The following is a 17,166-nucleotide window of genomic DNA, read 5'->3' on the forward strand; positions in this document are numbered from 1 at the left end:
AAAAGTAAAAGAAGATATTTATAAAATAAAATAAACATTAAAACTATCGAAACAAAGTTAAGGACTTAAAAATGAATGCATTTAACACACAATAGAATATATAGATGTTAAATTATAATGTACACCTGAAAATTATATAATTGTATTAACCAATGTTACCCCAATAAACTTAATTAAAATTTTTAAGAATTAAAATTAAAAATTAAAAATAGAACTACCTTATGACCCAGCAATTCTACTTCTGAGTATTTATCCAAAGAAAACCAAACACTAATTTGAAAAGATATATGCACTCCTATGTTCACTGCAGGGCTATTTATAATAGGCATATTGTGTAAGCAATCTACATGGCCTTTAATGGACAATTGGATAAAGAAGTGGTACATATATACAATGGAATATTACCTGGTCATAAAAATGAATGAATCTTAACATTTGCAACCATTTGGATAGACCAGGAAAGTATTATGCTAAGTGAAATACGTCAGACAGGAAAGTCAAATACCATATGGTTTCGTGTGTATGTGGAATCTAAGGAACTAAATAAAGGAACAAACAAAATAAAAACAGACTCATAGATACAGAGAACAAACTGGTGATTGCTATATGGAAGGGAGGTTGGGGGGCTGGGTGAAAAAAAGTGAATTGATTAAGAAGTATAAATTTGTAGTCACAAAATAGTCAAAGGTATGTGAAGTACAGCATAAGGAATGTAATCAGTAATATTTTAATGGCAATGTATAGTGCCAAGTTTGTACTAGAGTAATCATGGGGATCATATATTATATAAATGTAACATATATTATATAAATATTTAACCACTATGCTGTACACCTGAAAGTAATATAAAAAAGTACACAATTCAATACATTTTGATTCATGTATACATTTGTGAAAGTATTACCACAATCAAGATAATGAACATATCCATTACTTCGAAGTTTGTACATCTTACATGCCCCCCATTTCTTTCTCTGCACAAAAATTGAACTTTTTGTGACTATAGATTTGTTTAAATTTTCTAGAATTTTAGGTAAATGCAATCATAAAGTATGTACTCTTTTTTTTTTTTTTGGTCTGGCTTTTTTACTCAGCACAATTAATTCGAGATTCATTTGTGTTATTTTCTATATCAATAGTTCACTTCCTTTTATAAATGAGTAGTACTCCATTCTATGGATATACCAAAAATTTTTCCAATCACTGTTAATGGACATTTGAGTCATTTCTCATCTTTGGCTATTATATACAAAGTTACTATGAACATTCAGGTACAAGTGATTGAGTAAATACACACTTTAATTTCTCTTGGCTAAAACACCTAGAAGTAAAATTGTTGAATCATATGATAGGTCTGGGTTTAACTTCTTAGAATCTTTAACTTTTTAGAAAACTATCAAATAAAGTGGATGTACCATTTTACATTCTTGCCAGCAGTATATGGAAGTTTTAGCTCTTCTATATTCTTACAAACACTTGATCTAGGTGCACTTTTCTATTCTTGGTATTCTTATAAGTGTGTATTAGGATTTCACAATGGTTTTAATCTGCGTATCTTTGATGGCTAATAATGTTGAGCATCTTATGTGATTATTATATTTTCTTTGGTGATGCCTCTGTTCAATTTTTTGTCTATTATTTTTGGATTGTTTATTTTCTTATTGAATTTTGAGAATTCTTTACATAATTTAGATACATATTATTTATCAGTTAGCAAATTAAAAATGTTTTCTTCCAATTGGTGGCTTGTCATTTCTGTCTTTCAAAGTACAATTTATCAATTTTATTTTATGAATAGTCTTTTTGGTGTTGTATCTAAGAAACCATTGTCTAATCCAAGGTTATGAAGTTGTACTTCTATTTTTACTTAAAAAATTAGTTTTTAGCAATTATATTAGGTCTATGATCATTCTGATTTAATTTTTATATATAGTGTGTGGTATTGATTGAAGTTTCCCCTCTCTTTTTCATATAGGTACCTAATTGTTCTAGTACAGATTTCTAAGAAGACTATTCTTTCTACACTGACCTGCCTTTAAATCTTTGTCAAAAATCAATTGATTTTGCATCAAATTTATACATCAATTTGAGGAGAATTGGTATTTTAAAAATATTATTTTTCCAATCAATAAACATGTATGTTCTCCACTCATTCAGGTCTTCTCTAGTTTATCTCAACAATGTTTTGTACTTTTAAGTGTGCAGGAATTACACATTGTCAAAGCTGTGCTTAATTATTTCATGTTTAAATTTTACTATAAATAGTATGATTTCAATTTAAATTTTATATTTTTATTACTAGTGTATAGAAATACAGTTGATTTTTAATGTAGATTTTGTGTTCTGCAAATATGTTAAACTAACTTATTAGTTCTAGAAGCTTTTTCTTTTGTAGAACGCCTCGCTTGTCTACATTGATGATCATGTATTATAAGAATAAGGAGAATTTTACTTTTTCCTTTCCAATCTGAATGCTTTCAGTTGTTGTTGTTGTTGTTTTCTTGTCTTCGCACTGGTTGGAACATTCAGTATAATATTGAATAGGGTGTTGAAAGCACAGATATTTGCTTTATTCCTAATCTTAGATGAAAAGTATTTAATTTTCACCAAAAGTATGATGGATGTTGGCTGCAAGTTTTACATAGGTAGTATTTATCAGGCTGAGAAAGTTCCCTTTTATCCCTGGTTTTTTTGAGAGCTTTTTATCAGGTATAGATGTTGGTTTTTGACAAATTCTATTAATGCATATATTGAGATAGTAATTTTTTCTTCTGTTAACATAGTAAATTACATTGATCAGTTTTAAGTGTTAAACTAACCTGACCTTGCTAGGCTAAACTCCACTAGACTCTTTTAAAATAATGTTTGATATAGCTTACTAATTTTTTAAAAATTATTTTTGTATGTATATTCATGAGGATTATTGTAGTTTTATCTCCGTGTAATTTTTTGTATGGTTTTGGTATTATGATAATGCTGGCATAATAGAATGATTTGGGAGATATTTTCTCCTCTTCAATTTTGTGGAAGAGTTTTCATGGAATTGGCATTATATCTTTCTTAAATATTTAGTAGAATTTATCAGTATAGCCATATGGGACTTAGGATTTTCTTTATCAGAAGATATTTAACTATAAATTTAATTCGTAGGGTGATGATATGATATGTGTATTGGAGGATTAATAGGAGTTTACAGAGGCTAAGTGGTGAAGGTGGTGGTAATATAAAGGTGTACTATGCTGGAAAAGCTGTCAGAGAATTTTTATCACATTGGGAGATCACTGAAAACTGTGGGAGAATTTGTGTTTACAGAGCTAATGTAGATTAAGGCCTGTGAAGCAGAATAATCTCTGCCTTAAGCATAGAAATATAAACCATATAACAGAACCCACAGGAGGAAATGTGGTGAGTTTCTCTTTAAAAAGTAATTATTGAAATTCTTTACTTAATCTTGTGCCTCAGGACTTATATATGTTTCCATATTTGTGAAGCATCACATTGTGTCTGATTTTTTGGTTAGTGCTAAACTCGACTAAAATGGTCCTGACTATAAAAGATCAGGAGTAGAAAAGATTTAAAAAATATCATAAATGCTACATCTGTACTTTCACAGAAAACACTGATATCCATTCAAATAATTGGATATGTTATATATTTTAAAAAAAGATTGTCTGAATGTCTCCCTCACAAAATCCAGGAAAATAGAACTTATATGTGGTAACACATAAGTGTATTTGAAAAAATAGGTGGATGACAAAAATTTGTGCTGGCATTATTATTCTTTAAGCTTGAATAGGATAAGAAATAATAATAAAAGTCAAACCTTGTAATATAATGGCAATATCTTTAAGAGAGATAAAGTTCTATAGGCTAAGCATATTAATCAGTTACAGGAGTAGGAATAAGAAGTATAGGAGAACACAGATGAGGAATTGTGAATGATCCACCATAGACTGTGTCTTGGAATTGTTTCTTTCTTTCTTTTTTTTTTTTTTTGAGGTCAAAATTCTGGCTTTTGTTAGCCTTTTTTTTTTTTTTTTTTTTTTTACCTTAAGGCTTTAACAAGTTTAGCAATTGGAACTTGACATAGTAGGTGCTGTTTTACTGGATTGTTATCTATGAAATTTCTAAAGTTTGAGCAACTATATAAAATAATGTACGGCAGTGAAGCTTTTCTTCCTTTCTCTTTCTCTCTCTCTCTCTCTCTCTCTCTCTCCCTTCCTTCCTTCCTTCCTTCCTTCCTTCCTTCCTTCCTTCCTTCCTTCCTTCTTTCCTTCCTTCCTTCCTTCCTAGTGGCTAGAAATTGAAAGAGCTTTTGGATTTCTGGTTTCCTGCAGTGTCTCAGCCCTATTTTGCTAGCATTAGTTATTGTTTTGTCAGAATAGTTTTGAAGTTTCTTCACAAGGTCTCTGTTAAGACATATTAAAATTATCTCTTTGCATTGCAAATTATTCAGCAACATCAAGAAGTGATACTGTTGTGATTCCTATTCTAGAATATGTGTTATTCTAGCTATTGTGGCAGAAGAATCTATGCGAAAGATAAATTTTGATAAGTGATGGATAAGAGAGACTCAATGATAAACTTCCATTGTTCCTCAAATGACTACTGACCTGCTTAGTAAGAACTTGCTTCCTATGTTATTAGACCCTGAGATCTTCAGGTAAACAACTTTTTACTCTCACTGGACAGAAGTCAAAGACAAAAATAAAATATAAAGATAATTAAACATACAATTTTCTGAGGAAAGTCGGAAAGTCTATATAATAGCCAATATAGTAGACTCTTCTGGTTCTAGATAAAATAGTGTCCACTTGAGTTTTTGCTCTGCATTTTCTCTAGGTTTGTATTTAGGGCTTTGAAAAAAGAGGAGAATACAAATTAATGATCAATGATTTTCCTGTAGGCTTCAAGTCATATCATGAGGAATTCTTTTTAAGTAAATCATTACTGGAGTTCAGTTTCAAAGATAACTGAATTCCTCTCCCTGTTCATATGCTTAGGTTTACTTTACGTTCTGCTTTGTCATTTTGAAGGGAAAATATTTTATGGGTGTAGAGTGTCTTTTACTGTGCCAGCTTCTGAAATTTGAAAAAAAGGTTTGTTATTTTTTTCTAGAGCACAATAAAATTATACTAGCTTGCCCCACCAGCAAACTAGAGAAACAAACAAACAGAAAACACTACACATACACATTTAGGAAATGAAATTCAGGGAGACCTTAACAAGAAATATATGTCCATCAGGAAAACCCATTGTTTTTTCAAGACAAGGATATTCACTCACACTCAACTTCTTTTGAAGGGGAAAGAAAACAATTCATTCTATCAGTTTTGCACACAAAAGAGAAGACTTTCTGCCTCCCAATCACTTTAGCATGAGCTATTATTCTTGTTATTCATAGATGACAAATGTCAAATTCAAAAGCAATTGAAGAGAATATTAAGGTCCCTGGGATTGGCATTTTAGGGAAATGCATAGGTGTAGGAGTGGAAGAAAGAGTGAAGACAGAAAAACACAGGATAACAATATACATGAAAGATCACGTAGAAAAGTATACAAAAAACAGAGGGACACAAAACAGAGTAATGGTTATTATGGTGGCAGGTTAAATGTTTGGAAAATTTCTATCACTATGTATGCATAGAAATAGGATTAATGATCTATTAAAAATGGATTTATGATTTAGCAAATGGATTACCTATATTTGAATGAAAACATACATAATAAATAATAGAGCAAGAACTTAAAGAACTCTCTTCTATAAATAGAGGTGATCTCCTTCCTTGTCCTTTTTTTTTTTTTTTTTGGTGCATTTGATTCAGAGGTAAAGAGTTGAATTGAGTGAAGCAGTAAGAGACAATTTTAATGAGTTCTTGGAAATTAATTTAAAACTAACAGCATTTGAGGAGAGCAACACTGAGCAGTGAAAATACAGAATTATAAAATCCAAATTATAATTTCTTTTTGCCACTAACTGGCTAACCCTCTCTTAGCCAACTTTCCAAATCTCATTTTCCCCATCTTTAACAAGGTGACTTCTACGGCGATCTCTAAATTCCCTTTCTCTGGTTACATTGTATTGCCCTCTACAGATATTTATTAAACACCTGCTAATCCTGGAGCCAGATGGCCTGAGTTTGGATCCTGCTTGTCACATCTAAGTTATATGACCTTGGGTAAAGTCTAAGCTCCTTATGCTTTGGCTTCTTTATCTATAATAACAGTAATTACCCAAAATAGTTATTATGAAGATTAAAAGATTTAATACATTTAAAATATTATAATAGTTACTGGCACATAGTATACTTTATAAAAGGCTAGTTCTTAATATTATTAATAAATCAAAAACTTTGTTAAGTATTGAAAAATAAAAATAAATAAGAGATGAATTCTGCCTCCAAGGGATTTGGAGAATATGATAGGAAATCAGAAAAGCAAACCAAATAGAATGGCACCTACATTAAGGTACAGAGGAAGTTTCATAGTGGAAATAATATTTTTTCCCACAATATACTGTTTATTTCTTTTTATGCTATTAGTCATTTTAAACATATTTATTTCAAAGTTTATTTTTATTATATTTTTGACCTATTAAAGTTTTTTTTTTTTAATTTTTCAATTGCAGTTGACATCCAACATTACTTTATATGTTTCAGGTGTACATCGCAGTGGTCAGACATCCACATAAATTAAAAAGTGATACCCTAGATCAGTTCAGTACTGACCTGTCACTATATTGAGTTAGTATAATATTACTGACTTTATTCCCTATGCTATACTTTACATCTGCTTGACTATTTTGTAACTACCAATTTGTACTTCTTAAGGAAAGTTGTCCGTTGTGTTTTTATCCAGACAAATAATGAAAATATTCAGTTAGATAGCTGGATATTTTGCCTACTTAGCATCTAACATCTAGATATGTAGAAATATCAAGATACGGGAAAACCTCAATTAAACAGACTGCATTAAAAAGGTGGTTATGATTAACTGAATAATCTGGTGATCCAACGAATAGAAATAACAAAAAAATGTGTTTGTTTTATTCTTTTGATACTGGATATTTTTCTGAAGTATCAAAGTCTATTTAATCTCCTTAGTAAGTTAAGTCCAGTAACCACTAAAACTTTTTTATTTTATTTTTAAAAAATTATTAAAATATAGCTAGCATACAATATTTTATTAGTTTCAGGTATACACCTTAGTTATTCAACAATTATATAACTAAAGAAGTGAGCATGATAATTCTAGTAACCATTTGACACCGTACAACATTATTAAAATATTATTAACTATATTCCCTATGCTGTACATTACATAGGGAATGTGCAGTGAAAATACAGAATTATAAAATCCTGAAAATACAGAATTATAAAATATTTATTTCATAATTGGAAGTTTGATCCTCTTATTCCCCTTCACCTTCTTTTTCCCTTAAAAAATATTTAACATTTTATTTATAAATATTAGTTTCAGGTATGTATTATAATGATTAGACATTTATATAATTTACAGAGTGATCCCCATGATTAGTCTAGTACCCACCTGACACCACACATAGTTATTACAATATTATTGACTGTAATCCTTATGCTGCATTTTACATCCTCATGCCTATGTTGTAACTACCAATTTGTACTTCTAAATCCCTTCAACTTTTCAATCCATCTCCCAAACCCCCTTGTATCTAGCAGCTATCAATTTGTTCTCTGTATCTGTAAGTCTGTTTCTGTTTTGTTTGTTCATTTATTTTATTCTTTAAATTCCATATATAAGTGAAATCATATGGTATTTGTCTTCCACTGTCTGACTTATTTCTCTTAGCATGATACCCTCTAGGTCTATCCATATTGTCAAAAGGTAGGATTACATTCTTTTTTATGGCCAAGTAATATTCCATTGTATATATGTATCACTTCTTTTTTATCCAATCATCTATTGAAGGGCAATTAGTTTGCTTCCATATCTTAACTATTACAAATAGCACTGCAATGAACATAGAGGTGACTATATCTTTTTGAATTAGTGTTTTGAAATTTTTTCAAATAAATACTCAGAAGTGGAATTGTTGGATCATAAGGTAGGTCTATTTTTCAATTTCCAAGAAATCTTCGAAATGTGTCTGTACCAATTTTCCATAGTGTCTGTACCAATCTGCAATCCCACCAACAACACACAAGGGTTCCCTTTTCTCCATATCCTTGCCAACACTTTGTTTCTATGATTTAGTGAGGATAGTCATTTTGGCACGTGTGAGGTGTTATCTCATTGTGGTTATCTCATTGTGCATTTCTCTGATAATTAGTGACCTTGTGCATCTTTCCATATGTCTATTGGCCATCTTTATGTCCTCTTTGGATAGACGTCAATTCAGGGGTACTGTGCCCATTTTTTAATTACATTGTTTGTTTTTTTGTTGTTGAGTTGTATGAGTTTTTTAAAATAAATTTTAGATATTAACACCTTATCAGATGTACCATTGGAAAATATTCTCTCCGATTCAGTAAGGTGTCTTCACTTTGTTGAATGTTTCCTTTGCTGTGCAAAATATTTATAGTATGATGTAATCCCCTTTATCTTTTTTCTTTTGTTTTTCTTACCAGAGAAGATACTACAGAAAAAATATTCTTAAGAGTAATGACAGAGCGTTTACTGCCTATGTTTTTTTTTTTTTTTCCCCCCTAGGAGTTTTATGGTTTCGGGTCTTACATTTAAATTTTTACTCCACTTTGAGTTTATTCTTGTACATAGTGTAAGAAGATGGTCAAGTTTCATTTTTTTTGCATGTATCTGTCCAATTTCCCCAACATCATTTATTGACTCAACTGTCTTTACCACATTGTATATTTTTATCTCCTTGCCATAGATTAATTGACCATAGATGTTTAAATTTATTTCTGGGCTCTCTATTCTGTTCCATTGATCTATGTGTCTATTTTTATGCCCGTACTATGCTGTTTTTTTTTGCAACTTTTTATTTATTTTATTTAATTACAGTTGACACTGAATATTATTTTATATTAGTTTCAGGTGTACAGCAGAGTAGTTAAATATTTATCCAATTTATATAGTGATCCTTACAATTTGTCTACTACCCACATGACACTATACATAGTTATTAAATATTATTGACTATATTTCCTGTGATAGACTTTACAACTTCATGACTATTTTGTACCTTCCAATTTGTAGTTCTCAATCTCCTCTCCTTTTTCGCCCATACAAAACCTCCCTTCCAGCTGGCAACATCAGTTTTATCTCTGTATCTATGAGTTTGTTTCTGTTTGTTTGTTCATTTATATTGATTTTTGTTTTTTTTAGATTCCACATATAAGTGAGATTATATGGTATTTGTCTTTCTCAGTCTGGCTTATTTCACTTGGCATAATACCATCTAAGTCCATTCATGTTGTCATAAATGGTATCATTCTTCTTTATGGCAGAGCAAAATCACATTGTATATCTGTAGCATTCCTTCTTTATCCAACCGTCTATTAAATTACTATGTTATTTTGATTATTACTAGCCTTGTAGTATAATTTGATATCAGTTAGCATGATATCCATTTTTGTTCTTTCACAAGATTGCCATTACTATTCTGGGTCTTTTGTGGTTCCACATAAATTTTTGAATTATTTGTTCTTGTTCTGTGAAAAATGCCATTGTTTTTGAAAGGGATCACATTGACTATATGGAATGCTTTAGGTACTATAAACATTTTTTAAATTTATTGTTATTTTTTTGGTGACGTTGGTTAACGAAATCCAATAAACTTCAGGTGTACAATTTAACAGTAAGGCATATGTATATGTATATGTATATGTATGTGTATATGTGTGTATATATATATCTTTTTATTTGTCTTTTTAACAGTAAGACGTATATATATTTCATTATGTGTTGCCCTTCCATAGTTAGATTTCTTTCTGTCACCACATATTTGACCCCTTTTATCCCATCTACCTCCTCCCTCCCCCTACCCCACCTTCTCGTAGCCACTAGTCTATTGTCCATGAGTTTCTGTTTGTTTGAACTGTTCATTTGTTGCTTGTAGGATTATTTCCCACATATATGTGATATCATGTGGTTTTCAACTTTTTCTTTCTGGCTTATTTAACAATGTTAATTATCCCTATTCATGAGCATGTCTATGCTTCCATTTATGTATATTATTTTTCAATTTCTTCCTTCAATGTCTTAAAATTTTCTCAGTACAGGTCTTTTACTTCCTTGGTTAAATTTATTCCTAGGCATTTTATTTTACTTATTTTTAGATGCAATTGTGAGGTGGTTTTCTTAATTTCACTTTTTGATAGTTTGTTATTGTTATATAAAAATGCAAACAATTTCTAAATATTAATTTCGTATCTTGCTACTTTAAAGAATTCATTTGCCAATTCTAATATTTTTTGGTTGAGTAGCTTTCCCTTTATATAGTATCATCTGTAAATAATGACAATTTGTCATCTGCTAATAATGACAATTTTACTTTTTTCTTTTCAGTTTAGATGCTTTTTATTTCTTTTTCTTGTATGATTGCTATGGCTAGGACTTCCAATACTATGTTAAATAAAAGTGGTGAAAATGGACCTTCTCTTCTTGTTTCTAATCTTAAGGAAATAATTTCAGCTTTTCTCTGTTGAGTATGATGTTAGCTGTGGGTTTGTCATTTATGGCCTTTATTATGTTAAGGCACGCTCCTTCTATTCCTACTTTGCTGATATTTTTTATTATAAATAGATGCTGGATTTTGTCAAACATTTTTTCTGCATCTATTGATATGATAATATAATGTTTATTTTATATTTTGTTTATGTGGTGTGTGATGTTAATTGATTTATAGATATTAAACTAATATTTCATCCTAGGAATAAATCTCACTTGATTATTACATCATCTTTTTAATGTATTGCTGAATTCAGTTTGCTAATATTTTGTCGAGGATTCTTGCATCTATGTTCATCAGGAATATTGGTCTATAATTTTCTTCTATCGTAATGTCTTGGAATCAGGGCAATGTTGGCCTCATAAAATGAGTCTGGGAGCCTTCCTTCCTCTTGAATTTTTTGGAAAAATTTGAAAAAAATTAGGTATGAATTTTTCTTCGAATGTTTGGTAAAATTTAACTATGAAGGTATTTGGTCCAGGATGTTTCACTTTGGAAGTTTTTTGATTACTGATTCGATTTCATTTGTAGTGATGTGTCTGTTCAGATTCTCTCTTTTTTTGATTCAGTTTTTTAGAATTGTGTGTTTCTAGAAATTAATCCACTTCTTACTAATTTGTTGGCATATAATTGTTTATGGTATTTTTTTCATAATCCTTTGTATTTTGGTGATGTCAGTAGTCACTTCTCCTTCATTTATAATTTTATTTATTGAGGTCCTCTCTCTTTTAATCTTAATGAGCATGGTTAAGATTTATCAATTTTATCTTTTCAAAAAACCAGCTCTTGGTTTCATTGGTCTTTTGTATTGTATTTTTTATACTATTTTGTTTATCTTTGCTCTAATCTTTATTATTTACTTCTTTTCACTTACTTTGGGCTTTGCTGTTCTTTTTCTAGTTCATTTAAGTGTAAAGTTAGATTGTTTACTAGAGATTTTTCTCATTTCTTGAAGTGGTACTGTATTGCTTTGAATTTCCCTCTTAGGACTGTTTTCACTGTGTCTTATAAATTTAAGGTTGTTCTGTTTTTATTTTCATTTGTTTCAATGTATCTTTTGATTTCTTCCTTGATCTCATTGTTAACATGTTCATTGTTTCGTATAGTATGTTATTTAGTTTTTATGTGTTTTTGTGTTTTCAGATTTTTTTGTTTTTGTTTTTGTTTTTGTTTTTGTTTTTTTTGTAATTGCTTTCTACGTTATATGACAGTGGTCAAAGAAGATGCTTGATATGATTTAAAACTTTTTAAAAAATTATCGAGATTTGCTTTGTGACCTTACATGTGGTCTACTTGGAAAATGTTTCCTGTGCCCTTTAGAAGAATATATATTCTGCTGCTCTGGGGAAAAATGTTCTAAAAATATCAATGAAATTCATCTGTTTTAATGTTTTATTTAGGTCACTATTTCCTTGTTTATTTTATGTCTGGAAGATCTATTCATTGGTGTCAATGGGATGGATGTTAAAGTCCCCTGATATGACTGTATTATTGTAGATCTTTCCCTTTATGTATGTCGATATTTGCTTTGTATAGTTAGGTGCTCCTATGTTGGGTGGATAAATGTTTATAAAGTTTATATCTTCTTGTTATGTTGATCCCTTTATTATTATAAAATGTCCTTCTTTGTCTCTTATTATAGTCTTTGCTTTATAGTCTATTGTTTCTAATTTAATCATTGCTATCACAGCTTTTTTTCATTTCCATTCACATGAAATATATAGATTTTTTATTTTTTTACTTTTAATATGTGTGTTTCTTTCAATGTTAAGTGGGTTTTTTGTAGGCAGCATATGTATGGGTCTTGTTTTCTTATCCATTCAAGTACCCTATGTCTTTTAATTGGAGTATTTAATTTATTGACACATAAAGTGATTACTGATAAGTACATAGTTATTCCCATTTTATTATTTATATTTACGTTCTTTTCTTCTTGTTCAAGAAGTTCCTTTAACATTTATTGTAATACTGGTTTGGTGGCAGTGAACTTTTTTAGCTTTTTTCTCTCTTTCTTTTTTCTTTGTTTGTTTGTGAAGCTCTTGTTCTCTCCTATTTTAAATGATAACCTTGCTGTGTTGAGTAGTCTTGGTTGTAGGTCCTTGTTTTTCATCATTTTGAATATTTCTTGCCAATCCCTCTAGTCTGCAAAATTTCTGTTTAGAAATCTGCTGACAGTCTAATGAGACCTCCCTTGTGGATAACTAACTTCCTTTCTCTTGCTGCTTTTAAGATACTTTCTTTGTTCTTTAACTCTTTTTCATTTGAAATATGATGAGTCTTGGTGTGGGCCTCTTTGGTTCACTTATTTAGAACTCTGCCTTCATGGGCTTGCATATCTGTTTCTTTTGCCAAAGAGAGGTTTTCTTTCATTATTTCTTCAAATACGTTTTAAATTCTTTGCTCTTTTTCTTCTGATGTGAACGTTGTTATGCTCAATGTTGTCCCAAAGGTCTCATATTATCCTCATTTTGTTTTTTACTTTTTTCTTTTTGCTATTTCGATTTTCTGATACCTTGTCTGCCAAATTTCTTATTTAATTCTCTGCTTATCTAATTTGCATTTCAGTTATTGTATTCTTTATTTTTTTTGTAGTTTCTATCTTTTTTTTATGCTTACTATGTCTTTGCTGAAGTTCTCACTAAGTTGCCTGAGCTTCTTTATAACCAGTGTTTTGAACTCCATATCTGATCAATTTTTTGCCTACATTTTATTTTTTTTTCCTTGAGTTTTCTCTTGTTCTTTCATTTGAGACATGTTTCTTTGTCTCCTCATTTTGGTTGCCTCTCTGTGTTCATTTCTATGTATTAGAAATATCTGTTATGTCTCTCGGTCTTGGAAAGGTGATCTTATATAGTAAGTGTACTGTGGGGCCCAGTGACACAGTCTCCTCGATCATCTGAGCCAGGTGCCTAGAGTGTCCTTTGTGTGTGTGTGTGTGTGTGTGTGCGCGCGCGCGCGCCCGCGCGCATGCACGCACTCTCATGTTGTAGCTGAACCTTGATTACCGTTGTCACATCAATGGATGGGATTGATCTCAGACTGACTAGCTGTGAGAATTGGTGATCACCACAGCATATTAGCTACTGTGTGGGGGCTGGTATCTGCTAAAATCACTGTTTGGGTGTGCAGCTTATGTGTTAATCAGGTGGTTCCCTGTTGTGGTCTGAAGCTGATCATCAAGTGTTTTGGTTCTTGGGCCTCTTGAGAGGGCTCCCTCGGAAGCCAAGTTATGCTGCTACCTGTGACCAGCCTGGGACTATCTGTTAGGAGCTACAAGGTAACCTGCATATGGTCGCTGCCTGTGTTTGACCTGGATGTGTGTGAAAGAGGCCACACTGAAAATTGTGGTTCGCTACCACTAGTACCAGTCCTAAAACAACTCAGCTAAAGGCCCAGGGCACTAGAGGAGTGTCACTGCCTGCTGGTTAATCGTAAAGTTTAGTCTCTGAAAGAGTCTTGGGCAGTACTTGAGTTGAGTAAAGCAGGATCTCAGTGAGTCGCCATGATAGGGCTAGTGGTTTTTATCAGGTTAATGCAGACTCAGATTTAGTGCCAGTGATGAGCCTGGGACCAGTCAGCAAAAGGCACAGAGAAGGCACAGAACACACCATGGCCAGAGACTGACAGCCTTGGTCCCATGGACCCCCGAGTTGTCAAGAAAGATTGCAGTGTGAGGTGAGGCTGGCTGCTCCCCCCACCGCCCGCCAGAGAAATAGCCTCAGGAGGTGTACGAGTTGGGTGAGGAGGGTCCAAGGGAGTCACCAGTGTGGAGCAAGTAGAGTTCATCAAGTCAATGAGGATTCCAATTTGTCTGTGTCGGGGAGGGCTCAACATGGGAAAAATGGCAACTGTCAACCAGCTGCACAGGAGATGTCTCAATACAAGGACAATGATGGTTTTCCCTCCATTTCTTGCCTTGAAGTCACACAACTCAGTCTTCCCCTGTATGTCTCTGATACCTCCTGAGCTGCCATCCTGCTGCTGAAGCCTGAGGCGAGATCCTGCAAGTCTGTGTGTGGCCTTTTAAGTGGACACCTGGGTTTCCAGCAGCCTTTTATCTCACTCAGATGGACAGAATAACCACTGATTTTCACATCTAGAGGTTGTGGGGCTCCTCTTTTTGGCATCAGTACCCCAGTCTGGGAAGCCTGATGTGAGACTGGGATCTGTCGCTCCTTCAAGGGGACTTCTGCAACAGAGGCATCCCTCCTGATTCTCAACTGCCATACATTGGTGTGGGTCCAGCCTGTTTCATCTCTCCACCTCTCTTACTAGTCTTGACATGGTTTCTTCTTTATAATTTTAGTTATAGGATTTCTGTTCAGCTAGTCTTGAGATGGTTCTCCAGGTCGATTGTTCTATAATGTAGTTGTAATTTTAATGTGGTTATGGGAAGAGGCAAGCACAGAGTTTACCTACTATGCTATCTTGATCAGAACCCAATTTGCTAACATTTTGTTGAGAATTTCTATATCCTTTTTCATGAAATATAAACCTTAAAGCATTAGGATTTTATCAGTGGGGAAGAAAACTAAAAAGCGTTCCAAGTTGAGAAGACAGAATCAGAAGAGGCACAGGAATGCCCATGAATGATTAGAAGTTTTTAGGTATAGAGTTCATGTTCAAGCTACCTAAGAGAGAGGATTTGATTATCTGATTAATTAATCAGTGCAAATATAGAATGACTGTATTGAGCAGTTGTTGTGCCCAGAATGTCTGGTAACTCTCCCTTTTGTCCAGGGATAAATTAATTTCTAATTTGTTCTTAACAGTTTTTTCAGTGTGATTAAGGCAGAAGACAAAAAGCCTCGCAACTTCTATGCAAAATGTCACTTTCTATATTGTGCTACCCTGTGCATGGTAAGTATTTAGAGTCATGCCCTATCCATTATATACACCTCTATAGCTAGAGACCTTGATATTTTTCTCTATAAGCCATATCTTATTTAGTCCAACTTAGGCAGTTCTGAGTACGGTGAGAAGTATCTTGATCTTAATATTCTCAGCCATCAGCTGCTGGGGGCCAGGATTTGTCTGTCATCTTTATGCCTTATTTTCCTCATTGAGCACTACATTTTCCCTGAGGAGCCATATTAACTTCATGTCCTCTAGTAACTAACTTAAATTTACTGAGAATTAAATAATATACCAGAATCATGGCACTGCTCTCCATCATCTTTGTCTTATTTGCTATCCAGCTACTACAACTTACTACTTATATTAGACTTCTTCTATACCAAATTTTTACCAAATCACTGCCACTTTGCCCATAGCCTTATGCCTAATATACACTCATATGAACCAAGTTCATTTTTCATAGTTCCTAGACCATTAAGCTACAGATGCTCCCACCTTCTCTAATGGCATTAATGCAAAAGTTCCAACTAACTATACGGCTTAGGTCATCTGAATTATGATCATAGAAGACTAAAGACAATTTTTTTCCCATGAAATATTAAAGAAACAGACATAAGTCATATTAAAGAGGTTATGTAGACCAATCATTAGAAAGAGGTAAATAAAATAATGATTATGACTTGCATCTAACAAATCACAGCAGTTTTTTAATGCTTTGTTCTACATTATCTTTTAATATAACATATGCTAAAGATATAGTATAAAATACAGCATAGAGTCATCTAAGGATTGCATGCTTAAATTATAACATTTATTCCTTCTAACCCAATTTATTTAAAAACTTTTAGGTTTTGGTGCCTAGACAACAGTTTGCAACTTTAAAATTGAATTATTCCTCAAATTGAACCCATTGTTGATCTAACCACAATTTATTTTGTGAGAAACAACTCAGGTTCCAGTACTATTGCTTACCTGTCTTGGAAGCAAATAAATCTGTAAAACATCTCCTAAAAACGTACTATCCACCTCCCTACCACCAATTTTTTAGCACATAGTAAGGTCTGTAGAATTTAGCTACATCTCCTTTAAGGCATTATAAATGTTCACATAGTCAAATATTTCTGCTAAAATTTCTTTTGTCAGGTGTATGAGGTGATGTTAGCATGTGTAAATCTTTTCATCTTAGCTTTCAAGTCTTTGCTAAATGATATCTAAATATGAGTGATGAAATACATTACACTTTGCATCTTAAAACACTGACATTTTATTCATTAATTACTTAAGTGGTCTTATATGACTATACTTGCATTATAAAATTTGAAAATTTTATAATTTGGAGTTATAGCAATAATGCATTTACAAACAAATCTGGCAGATCTTGAAACGACTTAACTTTCAGAATAGATTGAAACCATGTTCAAAGTGAAGTAAGTAAAAATCTAGAGATTAGTTAATGTAAACAATTCTTTCATATATATTTCTTTGAAGTACCACTGATGGATACAGTTTCTTGCATAAATAATCTACCATAATAAAACTGGTAAAAGGGAAAAATCTTAACATCTGCATTTAATTCCAGGTCACTGAATAAGAAAAGTTCCATTTAGTTCCATTTTGCAAATTTAATTTTCACTTTAAGA

The sequence above is a fragment of the Pteropus alecto genome, unplaced genomic scaffold, assembly GCF_000325575.1.
Source record: "Pteropus alecto unplaced genomic scaffold, ASM32557v1 scaffold207, whole genome shotgun sequence".
Lineage (NCBI taxonomy): Eukaryota > Metazoa > Chordata > Mammalia > Chiroptera > Pteropodidae > Pteropus > Pteropus alecto.